The following is a 22,305-nucleotide window of genomic DNA, read 5'->3' as shown; positions in this document are numbered from 1 at the left end:
TCTTGGAGATCTCCTGAGATTCTACTAAAATAAGAGTATGTAAGTAAAATAATTATAAGCCCACAAGAGATAAAGTGTGTATGTGGCAGGGGGGAGGTGCTTCAATAGTAAATATATATAAAATTTTTAAATGCAAAGCACATAGAGAAATGTTACCAGGTATTGTACTTAGTTTTGTCAAAACAGTTTCTGTTTTCATTTATCATAGACTTATTTTGAGTGTAGGTGGAAAATAAATTTTTGAAAAAGATAAATACAGTCAGATCTTGGAACTTAACGTAGATCTTGCAACTTAGCATAGTGCAAAGCAGGATAGAACAGGAAGCCAGTTCACTCTAGGAAATTCCAGAAGGGCCCAGGAGTTGTGACTCAGTGGAGGAGTGCTTGCCTGGCATGTGTGAGGCACTGGGTTCAATCTTCAGCACCACGAGAAAATAAATAAATAAAATAAAGGTATTGTGTCCATCTATACCTAAAAAAATAAATATTTTTAAAAAATAGGAGGGCAAATGAAAGACTCTACATAGAACATATGGCTCCTTGGATTCCTTACTTTACCTCCAATATAAAACATGCATTTACTTTCTAGTGACTTAATACTTGAGAGGGATCAGGAAACACCAGAGATCCAGTGTGAAAACTGGAAATTTAACATATACAAGTTGAATGTTGAGCCCCATTGTCCTCTTGTCCCTACATTGATTCCCAAGAGCTGCAGCCAGATATATATTCCCAGCCAGAAATGTGAAAAATAAGTGTTTAGAAGAAACTTCCATGTCTGAGAAAAAGACTTGTTGGATACTGATATTTGTGGACTCCTGACAAACAAGCAGGCCCACTGTTGTATTGTCCTAGAGCAACATCAAGCAAGCATCAGCCCTGCTCATGAACAACCAGCTTCTGCTTGCCTATATGTTTAGTGGCTTTGCTGTACAGGAACAAGGAGGATCAGTGCTTCAGCAATGGCTTCATGGTGGCATCTCTACTGCCAATAAAAAGAAAGGTGGCATCTCTACTGCCAATAGAAGGATATTTCAGGGAAAGGAAACTACATTTACAAGAGAGGAAATACATTTACAGATAAATGTATTTGGGACACTGAGGAGATATGTGAGCAAAGGGAGGAAGGGGACATTCCATAGAATGGGGAGAAAATTTAGATGGCCAAATAATAGAAAACCCTGTAGGCAAGTTGAGAAATCCATACTTGATGTAGTTAAGAGTTCAACAAACATTTCTTGAGCAGCCAGTGTGTTTGTGTAGATGTTGGGGAGAGGAAAACGAGTCATGCATGTTCCCTGCCCTAAGCAGCTAAAGATGTAGTAAAGAAGAAACACCCACAAGGAACTGAGGTAGTTTCAGTACTGTGAGGGGTATGAGGCGCCATGTGAACTCAAGCAGGTGCCTCCCTGTCCTGGGAGGTCAGAAAAGGTACCTGGGGTGGGAAGTGGAGTTTGTGCTACATTCTGAAGGACGTTGCAAGGGAGGCAGGGGAGAGGATGTTCCCGTTAGAGGAGCCATTTGAGCAAAGGCAGGGAGATGTGAAGGAGTTTGAAAACCTTTAGCTGCTCAGTTGCCATGCATGAACCTTAGTAGGGGAGGCACAGGAGAGGTAGCTATGGAGGATGTAGCTCAAATCAAAGAGCTGGCTCTGCCATTCCAGGAGTGAGTGGGAAGCCCTGGAAGGCTTTCTGGAGGAAGAATGACATGGTCAGAGTTTTGGATGACTCCAGTCTAAGTGAGTCCTGGGGAGTGAATTTAAGCAGAGATTTATCAGGAAGGGTGGGTGTGATTACTGGATGAGAGCTGAGCAAGGGCAGAGGTACAGAAGGACCTGTAGCACAGTATCACCACAGTGCAGCAGGGACCTGGTTCAAATCCTGGACCTGCCAGTTACTACCTGTGACTCTGTGATCTTTATCAAGTAATTTAGCTTTCATACCACCTTCCATGGATCATTGCTTCCTTTGTCACCGTTTTGATTTTCACAAACCTCAACTGACTCTCCTGACCCTGCTGATACAAGTTCTTGCTGTTCCATATTCACCCAGGATCTGAACACCCCTCATACCTCTTTTGCCCTTAAATCTAGGCTACTGTTGTACTGTTGGAGTCACTTGTTTTCTGACCAAGCCATTGCTTTCTCCATAAGGATTATTTGCAATTCAATCCTTAGAACTTCATTTTTTAAGAGTTTTTTTATTGTTATGCATTAAAATATGTGGTTTCTGTACTTTAAAACCTTTTGAACATCTTCTTGGTAGAGAGTCCCTGGAGACAGTAGCTCTGAACACATGGACATGTACACACTCTCTGGATGGTTCTCATAATCCTGGCTCCTGAATGACACATGCTGGACACCACCAGCTTGCACACTTCCTCTGCACTATAGGGGAGAATACTGGGTCAGTTTGGCAAAGTGTTGGCTAGGGAATGAGAGTGAGAATTGGTGGGAAAAAGGCACAAGAGAAGTAACTTGGGGAATACCGCCAGTGACCTTATGATAGGACATCTGTGCACATGTGTGTGAACTAGTGAGTGTATACACACTTGCTTTCCCTAGTGTATGTGCATGACTACATGTGCCAGTGCGGGTTTAGGCAGAGGGGTTCTTGTCTGTGGACGCAGGTCTTCACTGAAATGCTGAATATGTACATTGGCCTAGATACTCTCAAATGTTGATATGTTCCCATGGTGTGCATGGTGTCCCCATACATGTTGCATGCTTATGCAAGTACAGAATCTGAACATATATACTAGAAGGGGTGACTGGTTTTGCAACATAGCCAAGCAGGGGAAACAAGTAAGCCTTTAGGTATACTAGGTCTGATACATAGAGGATTACTGTGAGTACCTGAGAAATGATGCTATTCTAATTTCCATCTTTTCCGTGATGTCAGATCATATTGTAGAATGGATTTGACAGACTGTTAAAGCTTTCTGTGGGTTCTTTTTCTGCCCTTGTGTAGTGTATAATTTCTAAATTGTATTCTGGCCTTTTCAGAACCGGAGAATCTCGGGTACCTGAGTGACAACCTGCACTGCTTAATTTAAGGCCCATGACCCCTAACAAAAGGTATAGTTAATGACCTGACACGGCAGGGCTTTGCCCAGCCTCCTTGGACATCATTGCCGAGTGCATTTTCCTCTGGGCCACTCAGAGGGACCACACCTCTCAGGTGCAGTCAGCTGCCTTCTGAAATGACTGTCACTCTAGAACTATAAAATAGCTAATGACATACTGGTATCCCATATGCTACCCAAGTCAGTGTGACTTTAATTATTTCTCCTGGGACAAGCTCAAAGGCTCAGAGATTCTCAGAAAACTTGGAATGAGACTGTGACTTAATTTGTAGTCAGACAGGGTGTGATGGATCCTTGGTAGGGCTTAGCAGCTGTGGCCTATCCACACTGGACCAGTGATATACACAGATGTTGCTATGGTGACCTCCATAACTCAGAGGGTGTGGGAATTTAGAGATTCCCAGGGGGAATACTTCAATTTCTTGCACCAGGCCCCTGTAACATGGCATTCATAGGCTTTCAAATACAAGTTTTACCAGTTAAGAACCCTAAAAATTTAGTTCCCTGATATCCTCATGCAGCAACAAAATAAACCTTAGCACAGTTTTTGTACATAAGCACGTTATGTGTGTTTGTGTGTGTGGGGAGGGAGGGGGGTGCATGCATGTGAATTATGGATTTATCATGTGAATTTTCTAGTATTTGTATTAATGTCTTAAAAGGCAGAACGGAGCTCATGCATCCATCTTATCTATATTTTCTAGAATCATAACGTTGTTTTTTTTTTTTTTTGCTATATACTCAATCAACTGAAATCCAAAGTTCTTTTTTCTCTTAATTTTGTATTCTTTACTTTCTAACAACAATCTCAACTTCAGTGCTTAAATTTTAATAATAATTTAATTGGTCTGAATTGGTTTGAACTTTAACAAGAGCTCTGGAATTTTAACTCTGTAAGAATTGTACTTTATGGTTGTGCTTCATTGATGAAATATGGTAAGAAGAAGAATTACTTTATTTTGAAGCTGTGGTATCTAGTGTTTCCATTTGTACTTTCGTCATTTAAAATCTCTAAATATCTTGAAAAATCAAAGAGCCTGATTCAAAAAGGTGGATATGCAGAAACAGTGTATAATAACTTATAAAATAATAGTACTTCAATGATAAAGGCAGATAAGGAAGAGGAGGTGTCTGCTTCTGGTTTCTTTTGAGAGCAAATGAATTTTCTCACTCTTAGATTAGGGGCTAACTGTAGGGGTTGGAGCTTATCAAAGATGCTGGAAATGAAACAGTTAAAGTCTTTGTGTAAGATTGATCCCAGGGAGAAAAATCCAAGCAAAAGGAAGGGACAGAGACATTTTCTGAACATCTACTATGTACCAGGCATGTTATATATCATCTCATTTATACATGGATATTGTTCTATTTTGGAGGGTAGGAAATAGAGACACACAAAATTAAACAATTTTGTTCAACTTTTTGCAGTCAGGGAATAAAGAATCTGAGATTGACTCCTTGTCTGCTTGACTTCATAACTATCTAGTCTATATTTTCTCCCACCACCTCTAAGCTTTCTAAGTACAAACCTGTACATCCCCTATGTTCCTATGAGTTTACAAAGAACAAGGACAAACATATGATAAATATACCCATATTTCCCCACAAAACATCTTATTTACACCTTTGCATTTCTCTGTTGTAGCATAGTAGGTACTACAACAATGTATTTTATTATTTAAAGAGTCCCTAAAAAGACTGTAGAAAGTAAAATAATGGGTAAAGATTATATTCATAGATTGGACAATATTAAGAATAATCTCAAAAATACATTGAGGGAAAAAAATCAGACTCAAAGAGTATGTACTACATTTGACTTTCAAAGACAAAACTAATCTATGGGTATTAAAAATCAGGATAGTAGTTACTCTTGCTTGAGAGAAGAGTTTCTGGAGAGAGGCAACAGTGGGGCTTCTGGGAGTTGCTGGTAATGACATATATAGTTACTGGTTATAGGGCTGCTTGTTTTGGAGAATTCATTGAGTTGTTTGTACACCTGGAATTTGTAAACTTTTCAGTGTTATGTTGCACTTGAAAAAAATTATATTGAAATAATTAAATATAAAATACAATCATATCATTTTTTAGTTTACCCATCAATATAAGTAACCATTGTATAGTTAGAGAATTTTAAAAATATCGATGATTTCCAATGACATCAAGTAGCAGATCATATACAAAATACACTGAAGTTATGTCTTGTGGGTAATGAGAGGAATTCTATAGGGATAAGAGAAATGAGAATGGAAACATGGATAGGATAAACTACAAGAAGGCCTGGCATGGACCACACTGATTGTGTACCAGGAGCTGAAGAAAGATTGACCCAATTTTAAGTCTGAAGAAAAAAAATGTATTTGTCAAAATCCTGTGAGTACTAGGCTCTGGGATATAGCATAAACTAAAAACTCTATTTTGGGATCACACCACAGAGCATGTACAGAAAAGTCCATAAGCCTCTGCCTTCAAGTATCCAATTGTTCTGTGGGGAGACAGACATTTAACAAACAAGTGTGCAAAGAATAATGAATCAAAATTCTGAAAAATGCTATAGCAAAAAGACATAGGTTGCAGTGGCATAAGAGAGAGGAGAGAAACCTTTAAATCATGCACCCTTCTTCAGTAGGTCTGGATTAGATGCATCTACAGAATGGAATTTTAAGATAGATGGCCTAAGAAGTGGCCCTAAGAGGTAAAATGAGCGCAGTGGTGTTATTTATACAGCAGAGTCTAACTTGAGATGTCCCTAGTAAATGGGATCTTCATGTACTTCATTTCATTCGATATTTACAATGTGTTCATTGATTTTGCCAAAATGTCAAATTATTCAATTATTCTTTAAGGTTGAGAGTAAGCTATAAAGGAGTGACCATAGAGGTACCATTCATCTCATTTAAACAAAGATGGTCTCTCCATTGTCTGAATAGTGAATCTGGTTAGCATAGCAAACTGTTCAAGAATTATTAAGGGGAAAATGATTGGAAAATGACAGTATTTATGAATTAATTTTTATGTAATATGGTAAATACAGATTACTTTTCACCTAAAAATAACCATGATACTTTGATGCTTCTAGGAAATAGCACACATAAGAACTGATTTAAAAGTTAAATATATTCCTATATTCTGTTATGGACTTTTCTGTACATGCTCTGTAGTGTGATCCCAAAATAGAGTTGGATACAAAGACATGCAAGACATCAACATTCCACTTAGATTCACAGAATTTTCTACCAAGTTTTTAAAATATAAAGCCTGTAAAAGCTAGGAAATTTCAATCAAAGAGGATACTTGCAAAAATTTTACCTTGACATCAATAGATCTCTTTCAGCTGCATCAATATTAATGGACTGAAAATCCAAAGCCATTAAAAATGTCTGGCACAATACAAGGTATGATGTGTATAATACTTCACAGTTTCTGGAGAGAACTCATGGGTTGTTAAGCTCTGATATGATTAACTGCACCCGAAACAGATACTTAGCATTTCATGTTTTAGACACAGCATTTCTATTTGATTATGCAAAGATGATGGATCTATTGCGTACGGATGTTTATTAAAAAGAGTGAATGAGTGGAAAGGATCTAAGTTCTACCACAATCCCATCATTGTATGATTGTAGGTAAGTGAGTTAATCTTGCTGTAGGCTGGTTTCCTTACCTGTACAATCAAAAAGTGAGCCAGTAGGCATACTGCTATGATGGTCTATTTATTAATTTCAACAGGTAATCTTTTTCCCTAGTAGTTATTATGCTTTGAGTCAGCTCCCTCAAATACTTCTTTTCTATAATTGGGATACTTCCTTGCCGTGATTTGGATATGGCTTGAGTGTGCTCACTAAAGGTTCATGTGCTGGAGGCGTAGTCCCCAGTATGGTGGTGTTGATGGGGTAGAATCTTTAAGAGGTAGGCAAAGTAATTAGGTCAGAGGGTAATTGTTCTTGGAAGAGATGAATGTTGATCTCAGGAAGTGAGTTGGCTTTCATTGGAGTGAATTGTTCTAAAGTGAGGCCAGCCCTCATATTTGCCCAGTTCTACACATGGAAATTTCCTTTCTTATTTCTTTGTCACATTGTGTTGCAACCAACCCATGGTCCTCACCAGAGGCTAAATGACTAGAACTTCTCCAACTTGGACTTTCAGCATTCCAGACTGTAAACTATATAAAACTATTTAACAAAAAAAGCTAGCTTCAGGTATTTTGTTACAACAATGGAAAACAGACAAATAACACTCTCAAACAAAATGCACCATCTGAATGCTGCTTGAGGAACATGAACCTAGGACTATAAAAGGAAGACACTTCATCTCGATTGCAGCAAATCTTGAGGAAGAGTCTCTACTCCTTAAAGAACACACCTTCTGAAACAGCCATGGGATTTGGATCACTTGGATCTCCCTTCATGAAAGAATTTGCTTTGGCCAGGAACTATATATCACATGCCTGTTATCCCAGTTACTTGGGAGGCTGAGGCTGGAGGATCACAAGTTCAAGCCCAGCTTTGGCAACTTAGCAAGACCCCATTTCAAAGTAAAATATAAAGGACTGGGGATGTAGCTCAGTGGTAGATTGAACACCAGGGTTCAATTTCCAGTACTCCCAATGAACAAACAACAACAAAAAGAATTTGCTTTTGTAACTACCAGGTGGGTGGTTAACTGAGGCTTCTAGCTACAGCACTGTTAGAGTTCACTGAAGTTTTTAACCTGATGCCAGTAACTAGACAGCAGGTAGAATGAGGCTCATAGGGGGTACCCATATTTGCCCAATGCTTCTAAATGACCCATGAAGTTAACAGAGAACTAAGATCTTAATCTTTTTTTTTTTTTTGCAGAAAGTTATCTTTAATATCTATGCTAAATAAATAACATTTATACACAAGATAAAACCATCCTAAGTTTTATCCAAATAAAATTTACAGAGGTGCATCTACTATTCAAATTCTAAAATCCAGCATCTGCAATATTTAAAAAATCATCTTGATTAAATTTTCAAGTTCAATTATTCCTCCTTAAATAATTTCCAATTCTATATTGGACAAAACAGATACAAATGCGTTTAAGATCTTAATCTTGATCTGAAGCTCTCCTGGGCCCATCTTATTCCCTCCCCGCTTTCTTTTCGAAGGTGACAGACCAACATCTGGATTGAAAGACTGTTTCTGCCAGTCTGTCTTCTTCGTGAATCTCCTACATTTTAAAATCTCAGTGTCTACTACCTAAAGATCCTCAACTGATATTTCTTTCTAGATTCAGCAGTATGTTCATTGGAGTTCATTTTCCTCTCTCCATTAATGCTGTGGTCTCTTTACCAACTACTGTACTGGCTTGACTCTCATCTCTCCTCTACCTAGGTAGGTTTTATTGTAATCATGTATTTGTACCCACATCTTGATAGCTCCCAATCCAAAGAGCTACTTTTATAAACCTTCATTCCAAAGACTCCTAACACACTGGATCCTTTAAGTCCTTCCTAATATGATTACTTTCACATTTCTCCATAGCATATGTTCTTCAGGTCTGTGGAGACAATAAATACAATTTGTTTGGCTACAAATGTGTACTTGGCAGTCTTTGGCTAGAAGGTATCGATGACAGTATTCTAGCAAATAATTTACCATAGAGATTACTGCATACCCCGTAGCCATTCATTTGATGATTATTATTCACTTATTCATTCTGCAAACATTTTTGAGCACATGCTTTATACTGAGGACTGATAGACAATGGGGGGATATGGGAAAACCCTGAGGGCGCTGCCCCTAAAAGCCTCATGATGGGAGACGCCATGTGTTCCATACTGGCTATGGGTCAGGCACAGAATGATTAGTTCTGGTTCTTAACACAGCTGTACAGATACTAATTATTATTTTAGCTCTAAACATCATTAGAAAGGTTAAGTAAATAAATACAACTGAAAACTGATGGAGGCAGTTTGCATAGCTCCAGAGCCCATGTGTTCCTTCAGGAAGGGTGAACTCCCTGAAATCATGCTGTGGACAAAACTGCTTTAAATTACCAAATAAAGTGGTAAAACATGGAATGCAAAACAAACAAACAAACAAACAAACTACACTCAAATTTATTATTCAAAACACAGCTTTTTTATTGAGGTAGGATTTTATATATGTTCAGGACTATGAAATCATGTGCTCTTACTTCCTATGGTCATACTTCCTCTTTCTATTTAGCTAATGATGACTTCATTGGTCATTATATTAGTATAAAATTCATCATTACATTAAAATAGTAGTTTTTTAATACATAATCCATTGTTACATTATCAGCTGGAACTGCCAAAGCACAAAAACATAGACTGGGTGGTTGACACAGCAGGAATTTATTTTCTTACAATTCTGGAAGTTGCAACACCTGTGATCAAGGTCTGGCGGGGTTTGGTTGTTGGCTGATAGGGGGTTGTCTTCTTGCTGTGTGCTCACATGACCTTTTCTTGATGCATGGAGAAACAAGGGGGAAGAGGCTGAGAGAGAGAATGCTCTGGTGTTCTGGTGTCTCTTCTTATGAGGGCCCTACCTTCATGTCCTCATCTCATCCTCATTATTTCCAAAAGATATATCTCCAAATATCATCATAGTGGGGTTAAGGTCTTCAGCATATGAATCTTGGGAGCACAAACATTTAGTCCATAGTATGTGAACTTCTCTCTGATGGAGCACTGTGTTTTGCACATGGCACACAGCTCATAGGGGCATCTGGAAAAAGCCTGCCGAAGAGGATGTACTTGGAATTATCTTGTTTCTTCTCCCTCAATACAAAGCAAGTGCACAGCTTACAGATTCTGGAGTCATGCCTAATTTCGTGTGGGCCCTTCCTGAATATTTCATGAGCAGTCCCATTGCCAGGGACAATGATAATTGCCAGGGACAATGATGAGACCTCTAGGCAGGAGATGATGACCTCAGTGTACAATTCAATTCTGTTTTCCTAATGGGATAAGGATGGGCTCCAGTAAATACAAGGATATTAAATAGAAGGAAAAAGCAAAGGAAAGGCAGATCCCGGGGCCTCCCAAACTCCTCCTGCAAATAATATAATATTCTAAGCAAACCACATTCTTTTTAAACTCTGTAACTCCTACTTACAAAAATTTCAAGTTGAACTTATGTCAGTTCTTCTTTTAAAATTTAACTACATACAAACTAATATTTGTTACACATATGAAAAAATATATGAATAATAAAATGAATACTATGAACCTGGCTTAGGCTTAAGAAATGGAATATTAACAGCAATTTCTATCCCTTTCTGATTTAATCAATCTCCTATTTCCTTTTCGAAAGTAATCACTGACCAGAATTTTGTGGGTTTTTTTTTCATATCTTTGCTTTTTTTATGTATTTTAACATGTATGAATAGTAAAATCTTTTACTTTTAGATTTGTAACTTTTTTAAAAATTATTTTATTGGTTGTTCAAAACATTACAAAGCTCTTGACATATCATATTTCATACATTAGAATCAAGTTTTGAATCACATGTCACTAGAAAGCAAGATTTGAAATGATTACATGTCCCATTTCAAAATATGACCACAAATATACTCTATAAAAAAAGCCACAGTAACATCTCTCTTCAGAAAATGGCCTCGTTCCTTGCTTCCATGAAGTATAAATTGAAAATGAAAAGGAGAAATGCTGTATGCTTTTAGTGATTATATGTTTCTTGAGATCATGTGGTATGTGTGTGGGGGTGAAGGAAAGATGGTAGAGAGAAGTGGAAGTGGGTAAGGGAGAGGCTCAGCCATTCTCCTTGGCTCTGTGCTTGTGAGATGACACAGATCTGACCCATCAGAGCATTCCTTCCCCTGGGCCACAGTGGTAAGTTCAGGGTAAACATGTGACTGAAGTCAGGGTCACTAAGAGTCAAATCTTGGCCTTTGGCCAGAATTACTAGGGAAAGACACACTGTTTCCACTGGGAATATAATTATGCTTTACTTTTTAAGTACTCTAATGGAGACTGTCAATAGAACTCAAATTATGTGGCTAATCTTGATTATAACAACATGATTAGTGATTTTGCTTAAATTAGGGCAAATAAGGAAAAATAACTTCAAAGAAGAGATTAAAAAATAATTTACAAATTATGCATATCTTTACTTTATAATTCAATCACACATCTCTGAGTCATCAACAGAACACCCTGTCTTAGGCAATAACTAGTTCAGTCATCTTGAGATACAAAGCAGAGCTTTATACAAGTTTTTTTTTGTTATTATGAATGTGTATATTCATTAAGAATGAAAGATGAAAAATTTTATTTTACAGTTTTTAACTTGAGTTCTATTTTTGTAATGTTTGAACTTATGATATTCCCCAAGTCTAGCAATTATTGGAGTAGCATGGCTGGAACCTGTTTCTAACTCTAAAGAATCCCCACCTTGGATCCTCCCAATATACGTGAGTTATTCTCTGTGTACCTCACTTTATTCTTACAAGTTCTTTCTGGTTTTCCACCAGCAGGAAGCCATTTTAACAAGTCCAGTACTGTGTCCACGCAGGCAGCTCCCCACATTCCTCTGTCAGGTGGTGCTGGCCTTCTGACCACTGCTGCCTGAGCAGAGCTGGGAGGCTTCATTCCTAGGGGCCAGAGGCTGAGGAAGATTTTACTGGAGTAGTCATTTGTGTGGGTGTGTCTGTGTGTGTGTATTGAGATGGAGTGATCATGGATAAAAGATAAGAATAACCAAAGGAAAATTAAGAGAAGAAATCTTGATTTAAGAAAAATAAGATGTATAGTGTACAAAATGATAGCAAATAGGTATTTGTCAAATTTTTTTAAATAGATGGGTGCTGAGTTTTGAGGATGCTATAGTTTGGATCTTCAAGGTCCCCCAAAGGTCGTGTATCAAAAGCCTGATCCCTAGCCTGTGCTAAGGGTGCTATTGGGATGTTTAAGAGGTAGGCAGTTGATTCATTGGGGGTTGTCCCTTGAAGGGGAAGTTGGCATCCCAGCCCTTCCTCGGGCTCTCTTTCCTCTTCCTGGCCTCCATGAACAGAGCAGCTTCCTCCACCACACACTTCTGCCATGATGTACTATGCCACCACAGACCCAAAGTGACAGGGCTAATAAATCCTTCTTCCTTTGAAGTTGTTTAACTCAGGTGCTTTGTGACAATGATGGAAAGCTGACACAGAAGGTAATGACAAAGGTGGCAGTGCCAGCTGTCTCTGCAGCTGCAGATACGGAAAGCTCACTTTGAGAACTGCAGATATTCAGAATCAGAATGCCTTTAGCTTAAAAGGAAATGTAAGATAATGTAATGGATGTCGGAATTTTACTATTTTTTTTAAGCTAATGCCTAGTCCTTCTCATTTAGAGAATGTAAGTGCTTTGTGAAAGTTTGCCTCCCCTGGGTTTTCTCCCCTGTCTTACTTCAGGCTAAACTTCCTAATGAGTTGAAAGCTTCTCAATCAAATGACCAAGCTAACTATGGCCTCATGAGTTCAAATATCCTTTTAAAAGATCTTTGATAATAAAAAGGTAAGAGGAGGGTCTGGACAGGGGTTTGGTCTCAGTAGAAAATAAGGCACTTAAAGAGGAAAGGGAGTTCCTACCCTCTTTCCTTAGTAGCTGGTCCTATCATCGGCTGCCTGCTTCAGAAGCAGAAAGAGGGGGAAATGAGGTCAATAAGGTGAGAAAAAGTGCTCAGGGGAACAACAGAAATAAGAAGAAAAATGTGAGGCAGAGGGTGGGGAAGCTTTATTGCCTTGTCACCCTGTGGTTGTGACTTCAGGAAGGGGGACAATCAGAACACTACTCCCAGCCCTGGAGAATATGTAACAGGCTGATTCTGCTGTAAACATGATCACATTTTTGCAATTTCTTCCCAGGAAAGGAGATGGGAAAGTGAATGGAGATCTCCCCTGGTGTGATTTAGGAATCAGACACCTGCTCCAGCATCACCTGGGCCCTGGTTGTCTCTTATTCCTGGGCTCCACCTGAGACCTACTGAAGCAAAAGCAGCTCTAAGGTCAGGACGAAGGATGTGAATTTTCGATAAATTCCCCAAGAGGGTTCATAAACACAATGAAGCTTGAGAATTACTAGCTTAAAGAATAAGAACACAAATTTCCTTTTATGTGTTCTCTAGCTTATGTTGGACTTGGTGAGAAATGAAGTCACACTGAGAGTCTGGGGTGAACTCAGAAATTCTCTGGAATGGAAGCTGACTTTCCTAGTGTGTCCTCACTGGATGCCAGCTGACTGCGGAGGCTGAACGTCCTTACCAACATCCTTACCGACATGACCATGTCTGATTTTGAATTTGAGGAATTAGCAACTATAGAAATTTACTAAGCTCATGAACACGGAAAAGGAACAAATATAAATAAGACACGATGAATTATGTAGTAAAAATGCCAATATCAACTCTGAATCTGTGATGCTTAGATAAGATAACCACACTCCTTCTTACCTGTTCACTAAGTCCAAAGTCAGCTGAGCTATTCATTAAAGATGAACCCAGTTGAGTAGTATTGCACAACAGGGTATTAAAAATAGAAGCATCAGATAATTAAGCTGTGAGAGAGAACACTAATTTTAATAAAGTGGCCAAGAACTAGTTGACTTATAACCAGAGTAAAGAGGATTTAGGGCAGAAGAGGACATTTTGGAGAGAACTATTTATGTGCTGCAAATCCTACCATACTTGAAAGAGGAGAGATGAGTGGTATTTTTCTCCCAAACTAAATGCAAAAGAAAATTACTGCAATGTTTGTGTCTGGTCCCCCATGCCCGGCCCATCTGCATATTGAAGCACTCATTCCTAAGTAATGGCATCAAGTGGGCCTTTGAGCAGTGATTTAATAAGAGGGCAAGGACAGTAAAAGATAAAGATGAGATTGTTTTGTAATTGCATCCCATGAGAAGATCTTGACTGGTTTATTGGTTGTATTTAGTTAATGTGGTTTTCCTGTTAGGATTAATGTCCTTATAAAAGAAATCAAGAGACCCAATGATGTTTTGCACTGCTAGATTTGAGTAGGAAGACGGCCACTTAGGGCCCTTCCCAGACAGTGAATACCCTGGTGTTCTAATCTAGGGCCTACCAGGAGTGGTAAGAAATCAATTTCTGTTGTACATGTGCCTCCCAGTCTCTGGTATTTTGTGATAGCAGCCTGGACATCCACAGTCGCTCAGAGGAGATCACAGATTTATTGAGATGGTTGTAAGTTACAGCCATTGAGAGATTCACAGTGACTGTTTGGGGATCCTATGTGAAGATGCGATGGTGAAAATCCCAGCTGCTGATGTCTGAGCGAATGCTCCACGGTATGGGATGGGCCTGTCAGCACCGGGTTGTTGGGAAAGTATAGCTGTGTGCTTTTCTTGCTCCAGATGTGCACTGTACGTAGCGGGAATGCTAGACTAGAGTTGTCTTACCCAGAAAACCCCCTCATGGCCAAAGAGGCCTCAGCAAAGAGAAGCTGAAGATTTTGAAACCCTAATTCACTAGGTAGAATAGAGGTGTATCCCTCCAAAAATCAAGGGAACTTCAAGGGAAATCGCCCTCATGAAAGGTTTCTGAATAATCAGTGAATTTGACCACAGGAGGAAAAGGAGAAGAAGCCAGCTCCAATGATCTGTCAGGTTCTGAAAGTTCAAGGCCAGCTTATGACAGGGCCAGTGGGGGAGAGAACACTGCTCTCCCCCTTCTCTTTCCTCCCTTTCACCCCCGTTGGTGCCTTTGTCTACAACCTTTGTCTACAACCCCATCAGCATTAGAACCAACAGCCAGCCAAGGAGGGAGAGCAGAGTGAGGAAAGGAGAAGAAGACAACCACAACCCCCTTCTCTCGCTTCCACCTCTGTCCTGGCAGCAGGACCCGGCGAGAGGAAAAGGAAGATGTCTCCCTTTTAACGGAGGACCACATGTGCTGTTCGTTAACTGAGTCTTGGGTTTGCAACTCAGGGAATCTTTTAAAGGGATTTAGAGGATGAAAGAAAAGAGATTGTATTCTAGGAATAACAAAACAAAATAAAAAGCAAGGACAATAGAAGATAAAGATGAGGTTGTTCTGTAATTGCATCCCATGAGAAGCTCTTGACTGGTATATTGGTTGTATTTAGTTAATGTAGCTCTAGAAGCTGTTTGCCTCAGGTTTAATTAGAGCCACCTGTTCATGTGAATAGTATCCTTTTAATTTGATTTCACAGGCTGAAAGATCTGGAACTTATACGGATCTAGATTTGTGTAAAGCCTGAAGTCTTGCGGGGAGGGGGGGTCTCCTCTTTATGGAAAGGATTATAGAATTACAAGTATAGCATTATTAGAACTTGTTCCAAATTCTCAGAAAGTGCCCTTTCAAGTAAGTGACCTTGAAGCTTGAGCTTCTTTAGCTTCATGGTGTATCCACCCCTCTCTAAAAGTCTAAAAGAATCTCCTCTACCCTCCAGCCAAACCATCAGCCAATCCTATTCATGCTACTTTCAGAATCTATCTCAAGTCCTGTCATATCACAATTAATGTCTTAACTCTCCACTGAACTACCACTATGTCTCACCTGGATTTTTTGGTCATTTTAACTTTTCTTCAGGAGTCCAACTTTGTCCTCTCTTACACATTCAATAGTCACAGTGATCTTGTAAAGCTACAAATTAGATCCTAATATCATTTTGCTCCTCTGATGGACTTTTGTCACACTTTGAAGACAGTCCAAAGTCATTATTTTTATGAAGCCTTATGTGATCCAGCGATGCTTTTTGTTGTTGTTGTTTTTGCTTTTAAGTTTATCCCCTGACATTCTTGCTATTGCTCTTACTGCGATCCCAACCTATTGGCATCCTTGTTGTTCTTGAAACCAATCAAACTCATGCCCACCGCAGGGCCATTTCATTTGCTGTCTCATCTGCCTGGAATATCTTTTGCTTAGATTGTCTCTGAATGTACATTTCAGAGAGGCCTCCATGGATACTTTATCTAAAATAATAGCTCAAACACACACATACACTCACACACACACATACACACACACACACACACACACACAATCTGATTTCATTCTCTGTTCTCTAATGTTTCTTTCATGGTTTCATGACACAATGTGTTCTGTGATTATAATAATTGCTTCAATTTCAGTGAATATCTGCTTCACAAAAGGCAATGACTATTTCATTTAAGTCTGTATCCACATTTAACTAGAAAGACGTTTAGTACCCTGAAGATTAAATAAATTAATATGATCCCTACGAATATTAAAAAATGGAGATTTTCTACTAGTGTAGAAGAATCCCCTTCCACGGGCTGCACTGGGTAGATTTCACTGTGATGAAAGCCATCCTTCTTGGGGCTGGGGATGTGGCTCAAGCGGTAGCGCGCTCTCCTGGCTTGCATGCGGCCCAGGTTCGATCCTCAGCACCACATACCAACAAAGATGTTGTGTCCGCCAAGAACTAAAAAATAAATATTAAAAAAAATTTCTCTCTCTCACTCTCTCTCACTCTCTCTTTAAAAAAAAAAAGAATTTACTATGTCTAAAATAAAAGAAAGCCATCCTTCCCAATGGATGATTAAAAGAGAGGCACCCAGAGGTTAGTGTAGAGAATGTGGAACTTGAGGGTTCATCAACAAGGATTCCAAATTGAGTGAACCTCAGTCTCCCTTCTTACAAAGATGATAGATAGTCCATGTGAGCAAGCTCTCCCTGTCATGGAGTCCAAGTCATCTGGGGCCACTTTAGGTCCCTGATGGAAATCAGATCCTTCTCGTAGACTCAGCATTTGGCTGATACCTATCGGGCCAGAGTATGGCTCATACCTGGTGAGGCTATTCTAGAAAGAAGACTCCCACTATGTCCTCACCAAGATCAACCTATAGAGTCTGGCCACTTTCCAAGCCCTTCTAGCAGCAAGCCAGTTTGACAACAATTTACCCAGTTCTCTTGATGCTGCCAGAAAGGACCCGTGACCATAGAAGAATAAGCCTCTTTCCTATTGCTGCCAGCTGTTGTAAAATCCTAGTTCTGCCTGCAAATTAGCTACATCTGTTAAGTCACTACTTGGTGTATCAAAAGGGAAGAGTATTGAGTTGTATGAATTCTCCTTGTGAGGATTTGCTATGCTGCCATGGAGACACAGGCATATTCTAGCATCTACATTTGCATCTAACCAAAGACATACAATGCCAAAGAACAATCTTATCCACAAGGCTGTGAGCTTCCTAGGGCTGGGGCCAGACCTGGAATGTAGTGGGTGCTCAGTTAATAACATAAGATGCTGGAGTAACTGAACAGAGATAAGACTCATCAGGGGGCCTGAGAAAATGGGGTCTTTCCTTAGACTTCTGAAGGCCCCCTCAGACCTTAGTGGTACTCAGGGAGTAGGTCTTTGTAACCTCCCCATGTGGGTTGCAACCAGCAGAGCCACAGGGGTGGAGCTACACAAGAACTTTGAGAGAAGATCATGATGCCATGTGCCCCAGATGTTGAACAGGGAGCTACAGAACTTGTTCTCCCAGATGAACTTCAGTCCTGTCTTGGTCCCTTCCCTTCTTTTATATCCCTAATTCTCCCTTGAATGGAAATGGTTACCCTGTGTCATTATATATTGGATATATGTAACTTGCTTTTGATATTTATAGGGGAAACATATCTAAGGGTTTGCCTTGAATCTCAGAAGCGATTTTGGACTTGGATTTTGGGAACTGTTAAGACTACAGGGACTCTTGGAAATGGACTAAATTTACTTTGTTTTGTGAGGTGAGCATGAGCTTTTGGGGAGTGGGGTAGAATGTTAAGTTTTGAATATGTGACATCCCTCAAAGGCCTATATGTGAGATTATGCAAGAATGTTCAGAGATAAAATGATTAGATTGTGGGAGGTGTAGCCTAGTAAATGGATTAATCCACTAATATGGATTAACTGGATACTAACTAGGCAGGTGGGGTGCTGCTCAAGGAAGGGAGTCATTGATAGTATGAGTTTGGGGTTTGTATTTTGTCCCTAGTGAGCAGACCTCTCTCTCTGCTTTGTGGTTTCCATGTCCTGAGCTGCTTTTCTCCACCACACCCTTTTTCATGATGTTCTGCCTTTTCTTGGGCCCAGAAGTATAGAGTCAGCAGACCGTGAACTGAATCTCTAAAACTGTGAGCTAAAATATACTTTTCTTCTCCTAAAAAATACCAAGGAAATACAGAGAAAAGATGATGAGATTAAGGTGGTTATTAGTTAGGGTTCTCCAGAAAGATAGAACTGATAGGATAATGTATTTAAATAAGAAACACACATACACTCACAGGAACAAAGGTGCCCCAAGGGGTGGGGGAGATATCATAAAGAATTTGCTCACATAAGGAGTTATGGAGGCAGAGAAATCCCAATCTTCCATTGGTAAACTGGAATCTCAGGAAAGCCAGTATTATAATTTAAGGTGAGTCTGAAGGCCTGAGAATCAAGAGAATTGATGATAATGTTAGTCAACTGTCTATCACCTTGACAAAAAGACCTGAGATGAAATAATCAACTTAAAAGGAGGAAAGATTTATTTTGGCTTATTGTTTCAGAGGTTTTAGTCCACAGTTGCTTGGTTTTGTTAGTTTGGGGCCTGAGGCAAGGTAGAATATCAGGGCAAGGGGCATGTGGTAGAACAAAGCTGTTTATCTCCTGGTGTCAGAAAGCAAAAAGACAGGAAAGCATCAGGGTCCCAAAATACTCTTCAAAGACATGCCTCCAATGCCCTAACTTCTTCCCACTAGGCCCACCTCTTAACCGTTCTGCCACCTCCCAGCAGTGGCACATGGCTGGTGACACAGCCTTTAGCAAATGAGCCTTTGGGGAAATTTAAGATTCAAACTATAACAATGTCTCAGTCTCATGTCCCAGCTCAGAAGTGGTTAGGCAGAGAGTGGATTATCCCTTATTCTGCCTTTTGCTTACTCAGGCCTCCAATAGAGGAGATTGGATGAGGCCCACCCCCATTGAGAAGAGCTTTATTCCACTTACCAGTCCAAATGCTATTCTCTTCCAGAACCCTTCACAGAAATATCCAGAATAATATTTAACCAAGTACCACAGCACCTTGTGGCTCAGTCAAATTGGTTCATAAAATTTACTATCATATAGGTTATGACATTGGGAGGGACTTCTTGAGGAGAATTTTGAGGGTGGTTTTCAAAGAGGAGAGAATTGCCAAAGGTCAAGTGATAATGGATACCTCTGTCCTAAAAGTCTTCTCAGAAGTCCTTCCCACTTTGGTTGGGCAGACTTCCTCCATGGGTTGTGTTCTATAATCCTCACCTAATAATGATGCTATGCCTACATCCTATCCTGTGCCTCTTCTGTGCCTTATTTATAGCATTTTTTATGGGATAAATGCACCATTTTAGTATGATAGCTTTACATGAATCTCTACTTCACCAAAACTGTGAGTTCTTTTGGGCAGGTTTTCTGTGTGGCACACAGTCAGTATTCAGTGTATGCCACAAGATTGTCAACACATCAGGAGCCGATTGCCAGGTAGAATCTGAGGTAGAGTTAAGGAATGGGATACTGGGTCACTTGGCTGATTTAAACATCCTAGGGGATGTGTAAGGTTGCCTGGGTTCAAATCAGGCTTGAATTAACAGATAAAAAGTAATATGTGAGGTTGGGATTGTGGCTCAGTGGCAGAGCGCTTGCCTCGCATGTATGAGGCACTGGGTTCCATCCTCAACACCACATAAAAATAAATAAATAAAACAAAGATATTGTGTCCATCGACAACTAAAACATTACTTAGGGAAAAAGTAATATGTGGATGGAATATACTAAGAATTCAGTAAATTTCGGCTGCTCTTATTATCCTTTATTATTATTATCCTTTATCCTTATTATCCTTTATTATTACTATACTCTATTTATGATTCTTTACAAAAGTCTTTGATCTATTTTTCTATTCTTCAATTACACTGCATGTTCGAGAACAGACTAGTTTTACTTAACATGATATTCCCATAGGCTGTGCCATGTCCCTGGTACACAGTAGCTGCTTTTCCTCTGAGTATTGAATACATTAATCAAGTGTATCTGAACATAAAGGAGGTACCCTGGGAAGGGAGAGCTGAGGTCCCTCCCAGTTTCTGTACACTGCAAATATATACATGGTTTGAAGACTCAGGATGGAGGAAGCAGAGCTATGCTCTGGAACAGATCTGGGAGAAATCTTTCAGCAGTATACTGTGAGCTTTTCTTATTTCTGGTCTCTTGGCCTACAATCTGAAGTTTAACTGACCTTCACGCACAACATCTTAGTAATGAATTCAACTCGTTGAACAGAAGGTGATAAAAGTAATACTGCACATTGGGAAAGTCGGGGAATTAATGAAGTAATTAACCTTAGTCAGTATATTAGGTGACCCTGGCCCAAGGAGCAGATAACAAAACCAGGAAAAATGCCTGCACCGAGAAAAGGGTTTATGATCAGTGGGAAAAGGGAGGATTCTTGAGAGGCAGGCTAAAAGGGCAGTGAAGGAAAAATCCAACTGGGACTAGTGTTTGGATACTGTCCCCATGGAAAGGAAGTAGGCTGATGGTCGGGGAGAAGGGAGAAGATATCTCAGGAAGAAGGACCAACTATGCCCAAGACCTTAAGGTGGGAGCAGTCTGCTCTATGTGGGAAGGACCCTGAAGAAATCTGGGAAGCTCAAATTTTGTAAACCAGCAGGAATAGAGATGAGGTCAGGTAAGGGAAAGGGGTATGCAGGGCCTTTTTAAGGACCTTGCTGTGTAATTGTAGTGAGATGAGTAGGGGGAGAGAGAAAGAAAGATAGAGGAATGACATGATCCAATTTAAAATCCAAAGGATCACTTGGCCACTCAGTTTGTGGGAGGCAAGAACAGAAGTGAGAAGACCAGTTAGGAATCTATTGCAATAATCCAGGCAGCATGGCAGAAGATGGTGGCGGCTTGGAAAAGATGGAAAGTGGTGGACTCTAGATATACTTGTGTTTCCACTGTAAACACTGTAGAATAATCTTGAAGCCTTGGAACAGCATAGAGAATAAAACTTTTATGGGGTTAATGTTTATTAACATGGGGTTAAATGCTTACAATGTGCTGATATTCAAGACGCTATGCAAACACTTCCCCTGTGTTCACTTATTTATTTCTCACAACAGCCCAGGAATGGCGGTATCATTATTATTCTCCACTTTACAAATGAAGGAACTGGAGCAGAGAAATAATATTGGAGTTAGAAAAAAACCAGACAGAAGTCTATTCAAGGCACAAAATGATAAGGGTCTAAGTTAATGCAATAGCTTTGGAAATGAAGCAGGAAATCAGTCTGGGAAGAGGTGGACGGGTGGAGATAATGTTTTCCATCTTTAGTCACTTTATTTACTTTTTCTGAGCAGGATATTTCATAAACTCCCATAAGATGATGCAGACAGCTTGAGTCTCTTTCCTCGGCAGAAATGCTTTAGGAAACATTTTCTCTAAAAAGCCATGAAAGATCTTTATTATTGGCAGTGCTCTCATTTAGATTTATGGAGAAAAGTATTTTTGTTGTTAATTAAGAAGATATGTGAACATGACTGTGGTCTCAACACATCCTTAAACTGAGAGAGAGGACAGAAGTATACAAATCAAGAAGGTTGAGGAAAGGTTTTTATAATAACTAAATTTCTAAAGGTGGGTATAATTTCTTTCTTATTCCTGAGATGATAGGCAATGACAATGTGTAAGTCTGGATCAACTTGGAGGGTATCATTAATAAAGGGTTTCATTAATAAAAGTGTCACTATTAGGGGACCAAAACCACAGTGTGTTAGATTATGACTTGGACTCTGCCGAAGTCTGGCTGGGCACAATTCAGGAGCCACTTGTCAAAAGAAACTAACTTTATTTTTAGAACTACAAATGCCAAACAAAACAGCTCCTCAGGAAAAAAACCCTCAGAGCCCAACTGCCACCACCGGCTTCCACAAGCCTCTCACTCCCACACCAGCCTCTCAACCTCCCACAATCCTCCTGCTCTTGAGGCCGATTGGCTGGGTTGCGTGGGCAGAGCCAAAGAAGTCCCCCAATGAGCAGCTCCGTGGAGGAGCCAATCAGCTAGATGTTGCTGGGGCCGTTGTGAGCCAATCATCAGCTGGCAGTCTGAAGGGCAGGGAAACAGCCCAATGAACATCACTGCAGAGGAGCCAATCAGCTAGATGTTGCTGGGGCCGCTGTGAGCCAATCATCAGCTGGCAGCTGGAAGTTTGCTGGCAGCTGGAAGTTTTCTGG

The 22,305-nt window shown here is 39.9% G+C and overlaps 1 long non-coding RNA gene across 2 annotated transcripts in view; it reads right to left on the bottom strand.

The window, feature by feature from the left end:
• Positions 1 to 22,305, bottom strand: part of LOC144366719 (uncharacterized) — a 50,684-nt gene that overhangs the window by 13,052 nt on the left and 15,327 nt on the right. Inside the window, exons 2-3 of one of the 2 annotated variants that reach the window (XR_013425826.1) lie at positions 18,389 to 18,483; positions 9,163 to 16,494 (exon numbers count right to left, since the gene is read on the bottom strand). The exons of the other annotated variant lie outside the window; for it this stretch is intronic. This is a non-coding gene — a long non-coding RNA (uncharacterized LOC144366719). Of the gene's footprint in view, positions 1 to 9,162; positions 16,495 to 18,388; positions 18,484 to 22,305 lie in introns of those variants that run through there. 2 annotated transcript variants of the gene reach the window in all.

This window comes from Ictidomys tridecemlineatus, chromosome 9, assembly GCF_052094955.1.
Source record: "Ictidomys tridecemlineatus isolate mIctTri1 chromosome 9, mIctTri1.hap1, whole genome shotgun sequence".
Lineage (NCBI taxonomy): Eukaryota > Metazoa > Chordata > Mammalia > Rodentia > Sciuridae > Ictidomys > Ictidomys tridecemlineatus.
This window is presented reverse-complemented; position numbering and strand designations above follow the sequence as displayed.